Source organism: Vombatus ursinus, unplaced genomic scaffold (genome assembly GCF_900497805.2).
Source record: "Vombatus ursinus unplaced genomic scaffold, bare-nosed wombat genome assembly UNPS02014794.1, whole genome shotgun sequence".
Taxonomy (NCBI): Eukaryota; Metazoa; Chordata; class Mammalia; order Diprotodontia; family Vombatidae; genus Vombatus; species Vombatus ursinus.
The window spans coordinates 1,136,554-1,142,887 of record NW_020954572.1 but is presented as its reverse complement, the minus strand read 5'-3'; positions in this window follow the sequence as shown (position 1 = coordinate 1,142,887).

Sequence of the window (6,334 nt, the reverse complement as noted above, 5' to 3'; positions counted from 1 at the left end):
ATATGTACAGGAGTCAATGGGTTAGTCCAATTTGACTGGAGAGTCAGTCAATATACATTTATTAAGGACCTACTATGTGCCCTACAGGAAGCTAGGTAGTGCAGTGGATAGAGCACTGGTCTTGGAATCAGGAAGACTCATCTTCATGAGTTCAAATTTGGCAACAAACATTTACTACATTTGTGACTCTGGACCAGTCACTTCACCCTGTTTGCCTCAGTTCCTCATCTGTAAAATGAACTAGACAAGGAAATGGCAAACCTCTCCAGTATCTCTGCCAAGAAAACTCCAAATAGGGTCACGAAGAGTTGGACATGACCAAACAACAACAAGACATTGTGCTGAGTCCTAGGGATACAAAAAAAAAAAAAAAAAGAGTGGGAGAGATTCTCTACTCTCAAGAATCTTCAAGGGGGAGACAACAGCAATTGTATACAAATAAGCTAAGTATAAGATAAATTGAAGATAATCAGTGGAGGGAAAGCACTTGAGTTAAGAGGGATTGGGAAAGGTTTCTTGCAGAGGGTGGAATTTTAGCTGGGATTTAAAGGAAGCCAGGAAAGCCAGGAGGCAGAGATAAAGAGGAAGAGCATTCCAGGCATGGGGGACAGCCAGTGAAAATGCCTGGAGTTAGGAGATAGTGTCTTGTTTAAAGCTGATGTCAGGAGTAAATGCTCTAAAATTCTTTGTTCCAAAGTTCTTTGAAACTCTAATATTCTTCTATTCCAGGATTCTGTAATTTTTGGAAGGTTACCCATTATCATTGTTTTAGTCCCCTTCCATCTTTTTGGGAGGGGGAAGGGGGAAACCCTGGAATACACTGGAGCATTGGTGACAACTTTTCCACTCATCTGCTTGTTCATAAGCTTCCTTTGTCTCTAGATCTCTTCTTCTGTTTGCTTAAGGTAGAGAATTTACTTTGCTGTTGATGACTTTCCTCTGGCCACCCGTCCAGCTTAGAATCAGGGGTTCCTGAGTACAGAGCCTCTGGAGTCAGCAGACTCTCCTTACACTGGAACAATTCATCCCTGAATCTGTCTCTTTATCCAGCTCTTCAGCAGAAGCCCCACACTAGCTCTCAGTGCTAAACTGTTCTCCTGAAATTGTTTTCTGAGAATGCATTTTTCCAGCCAGGCAACTACGCAAATAGCTATGAAGCTGCTTCCTAATTTCAAGGCAACCTAACCAATGTCCAAGGGGGATAGGTGGTTATCTTGGGAAGTTCACCCCTTAAATAATCTAAGTTGAGGGTAAGGAATGGAAAGGGGGAGGGGGAGAGAATTAATTAGGTGTAATAACTCTTCATATTGCAAGCCAATAGTCCTCCCTACCTGACAAGGGAAAGATGTTTTGAGATGCTGGGAAACTGGATAAACAATGGCTGAATGGGCCATTTGCTGATTATGTAAATGGTCCCCACCAAAGGGAAAAGGTTCCAGACAATATTTTCATGGGGTTAAAAAAAAAAAGTTTGTGCTATGCATCAAGTTGGAATCTGAGGTCACGAAACAATTAAAAAGGAGAGATCTTAAGTCCTGGGTACATGATTAAAATGAATATGGGGTCCATGGTCCTAAAAGGATAGCTGTTAATAAGAATCAGAAAATATGGAAAAGTGGAAAGTCATAACCCAAGAAACTGGATGGTTCCCTTAAGGATAGGAAGAGAACTAGCATTCAAATCCTAGGTTCAAATAAGTTCAAATCCTAGCTCTGCCACTAACACAGCTATATGACCCTGGGAAGCTACTTCTCTCAGCCTCAGTTTCCTTTTCTGTAAAATGAGGTGACTGATACTTATAATAGCTACCTCACAAGGTTGTGAGGAAAGTACTTTATAAACCTCTAGTTATTATTTGTATTTAATCAAGTCACAGGTAATTTTAAAGGATGCTGAGGAAGCCAAAATCAGTGAGACCCAACTGCATTATTTCTAATGAAATCTTCAGTGCAGAGGAAGGAGCAAAAGAGAAGTAAATACCAGTTGGCTACCATTTTCTTTCCAAAATCCTACTTCCTAAAGGTAAGAAAGCCTTTTGTGATGAAGTGGCCTGTTGTTCAGGCCCCAATGGCCCTTGAAAGGCAGTGGGGTTCAGTGAAAGGGTGCTACCTTGAATAGGTCACAACCTAGCGGAGCTTCATTTTCTTCAGGTACAAAATCGGGATAAATACACATCTTTCCTCGTAGAGGAAATTCAGCTTTCACATCAACTCACAGAGCTGTTTGGAGAATCCAATGAGATAATGGAGAGAAAGAGTTTTATAACTGTAAAAGAGTATAAAAGGTGAGTTAGGATTCCTTCCAGAATATCTATGACATGGTGTTTCTAGTCCACTTTTCATTTTCAGATAGCTGAGGTCCAGAAAAATTGTGATGCACCCAAGTTTATGTAGGTAGCAGCAGGGACAGGATGTTAATCTGGGTCCTCTACTTGCAAATCCAGAACCCCCTCTTCCCACAGCCCCATTCCATTCACTAGGGATTCCTGCTTCTTCATGGAGGGCTCTCACAACTCTAACGTTCTATGATTCTAGGATTATGATTTAACACACTTTTATGAAGCACCTAGAGTTATCAGAAGGCAGCTAGGGGGTGCCACGGATAGAGTGCTGGATAGAGTTCCTGAGTTCAAATCTGGCCTCGACACTTATTAGCTGTGTGACCCTGGGCAAGTCACTTAACCCCAATTGCCAAAAAGAAAAAAAAAAAGCAATGTCCTGATGGTAGTAGAGATGTCAAATTCCATGTAAGAGGGTCCTCAAAGATCTCCACAAACTAGAAAGGCCAGATGAATCTAACAAGATGAAATAGGACAGGAATAAACACTAAGTCTCTAGGCTTTAATCAACACTAATTAAATACCTACTGTTGTTGTTCGATCTTGCTTTTGAAGAGGACCAACATCATCATGGGTGATGTCTTGTTACATGAGGCAGAGCTGCAGAAAGTCGTCAGCCTCATTCTCTCTTCCTGAATCACTGAAGACCAGCGACAGGACAAAAGTCAGGATGACTGACGATGACCCAGGATGCAGTGGATGACCTTGGTGTCTTCGATGACTGCCCAAGCTCTAAGCACTCCACAGCGCCTGCTTCAGCAGCCTTCATGGCCATTGGAACAAATCGTTCTCATCCACCCGTTCCACTGGGTAAGTCTTCACATGCTTTGGGGTAGGCATCCCCCTAACTCACCAAAAGGTTTTAAGCCTGTCAGTGACCCTCAATGTGATTTAGCTGTCTGCCAAGAGGGTTTTATCTGGGGTGTGGCCGTGGCACGTGCTACAGCTTCTTGGAGCCACAGGTGAGAGTTAGGTGACAAGTGGGCACCAAAGGTTGGTGAGCGACCCTGAAAAGGACTTGGCAAGACCTTTTACCAGAGGTGCTATTCCTCTCAAAACACCCCATACAGATACACCTACTATTGCACAGAGGACTATGCTAGGTAGCAGAGGAGACAGAAAATTTAAATAAGGCACGTGTCTACTTTCATGGAATCTACCTGGTCAAGCAGGGGAATGGGACAGAAATATCAATATACAATAATACGTAAATGTATGATAAGAAAGATGACGTGAGAGAGAGGAAAGAATCTTTATTTACTGAGAGAATCTGGGAGACCCTACATTGAGTTTTTAAAATCAGTGGTAAACCTGAAGTAGAGAAAGAATTGGGGGATGGGATGGTTGTTCTCAAGTATCTGAAGGGCTGTCATATGGAGCAGGCAGCTAGGTGGCATAGTAGATAGAGAGCCAGACCTGGAGTCAGGAAGACCCGAGTTCAAATCCAGCCTCAACCACTTCCTAGCTGTGTGACCCTGGTCAAGTCACTTAACCCTGTTTGCCTCCGTTTCCTTATCTATAAAATAAGCTGGAGAAGCAAACTGCAAACCACTCCAGTATCTTTGCCAAGGAAGCCCCAAAAGGAGTCATGAAGAGTCGGCAATGACTGAACAGCAAAAGCACATAAAAGAGGGACTAGATTTGTTCTACTTGGCTCTACAGCACAGGTGTCAAATTCGAGGTTCACAGGCCCATAACACTCAAGAGTGCTACTGGAATCAGATTAAAACATAAGACAGGAATATTTAACCGAATAAATAAAAATGTAATACAACACAGATAATGTTAACATGTGGTTTTCTCAGTCACTATGCAACCAGCAAGGATCTTTATGTACTGTTTAATGGCCCCATTTCTGTTTGACATCACTGCTCCAGAGAACAAAACCTGGAACAATGGGAGGAAATTGCAAAGAAGCCAAAAATTTTTATTTTTCAAATTTTATTTATTATTAAATATAATTATTTTAAAATAAATTATTTATAATATAAAAATAAAATATTATTTAATATAACATAAATATTATTTATTTATAATATAAAATAAATTATTTTTTATTTGTAAAAGCTTCTTAATATTTAGAGCTTTCCAAAGGTAGAATGGACTAGAATCAGGAAGATCTGTGCTTTATCTAGTCTTACCTCTGTCCAATTCTAGGTGAGTCCCTTAACCTCTCAGCACACTTAGGCAGCTTTCTATGGCTATAAGCTACAAATGACTCACTGATCTATATCTTTGGAGGGAATTTCCATACAAGAAGTACTCCACACCAATGAAATAATAGGTCCGGACAAATACAAATAAAATATGACAGAAGCAGTGTGGTATAGTGAATAGAATGTTGGACTTTGAGTCAGGAAGACCTGAGATCATATCCTGACTCAGACACTTATTAGTATTGCTTTTACTTGTTGTGAATATTAAATATTACTTACTGCATATTATAAAATGTGATATTTGTAAAAAAAAAAACCATTTAGCACAATGACTGGCACACAGTAGGTGCTGTGTAAATGCTTATTCCTTTCCCCCTTCACCTGTGGGCAAGTCACTTAACTTCTCTTCACTTCAGTTTCCTATTCTATAAAATGGGGATAATAATAGTACCTATTTCACAGGGTTGTTGTGAAGACAGCTATCATAACTTTTCCTGCCCATCATTCCTTCAGCAGGCTAAACATTCCCTATTTTGCGCTTGTGCAAATGAAATAATATATTTAAAATGTCTTGCAAACCTTAAAGCGCTATGAAAATGTTAGCTATTATTTCTTATTAAATACAGTATCAAGAATAAAGGAAAGGATGGCTCTGATATCATCTGCCATGGTCAGACACCATCTGCAGTCTTAAGTTCAGGGTTGAAAGTCACATTTCAGGAAATGTATTGACAAGTTGGAGGAAATTCAGAGGACAGTGACGAGGATGGGGGAGGGTACTCAAAACCATGCCACATGAAGATTGGTTGAAGGAACCAGGAATGTTTTACCCAGAAAAGAGAAAATTTGGGGAGATATGATAGCTTTCCACAAGCTGTCATACAACAGAAGGATTCAATTTGTTCTTCTTGGTCACTAGAAGACATAACACAAACCAATGGGGAAAGGTACCTGGAGACATATTTTGAGTGAATATAAACAAAATTTCCTAACAGGGCTGACTGACCAATAGTGGAATGAGCTGTCTGTGAAGGTAGTGAGACCTCCCTCGCTAGAGGTGTTCAAAAAGAGGTTTAAACCATAGTGAGGATTCCTGTCCAAATACCAACATTCTCTGAGGTCTTGTCCAGCTCAAAGACTCTACGGATTGACAAGAACCATTGAGAAGGTGGTGTCACACAGTATTCTATGTGTAAATCTATAGTAGTGTATTCCAGGTTACATACATGAATGTGGAGAGAATTTCCCCATCTGAGTTGTTCCATTTTGAATTCTCAACAGCAGAGAGAGGGAAATTTCATATTGTTAGCTCCTTATCTTAAAGAGAAACACCTGTTATGGAATGATGTCTGCAGTAAGGCAGATATCCTTGACTGTATCACAGGAAAACCAGAGCTGCTACCTTCTGTACACTGCTAGATAGATTCAGACAAAGATCTATCACCAGATGCAACAGGTCTGCTTTTCTTTTTTCAAATTGAATTTATTTTTTTTCAATTAATAAGCATGTGTTTTTTCTTCAATTTCCCCACCCCCATGAAAGGAAGGAAGGAAGGAGGGAAGGAGGAAAGGAAGGGAGGGAGAATGGGAAGGAGGGAGGCAAGAAAGGAAAAAGAAGGAAGAGAGGAAAGGAGGAAAGAAAGGAAAAGAAGGAAGAGAGGAAAAGAGGAAAGAAAAGAGGGAAGGAGGAAGACAGGCAGGGGAGAGAAGGAGAGAGACAGAGAAAGAGAAGTGTGGGGAGAGAGACAGAGACAGAGGGACAGAGAGAGAAGGAGGGATGGGGAGGAGAGGGGGAGAGAGAGAGAGAGAGAGAGAGAGAGAGAGAGAGAGAGAGAGAGAG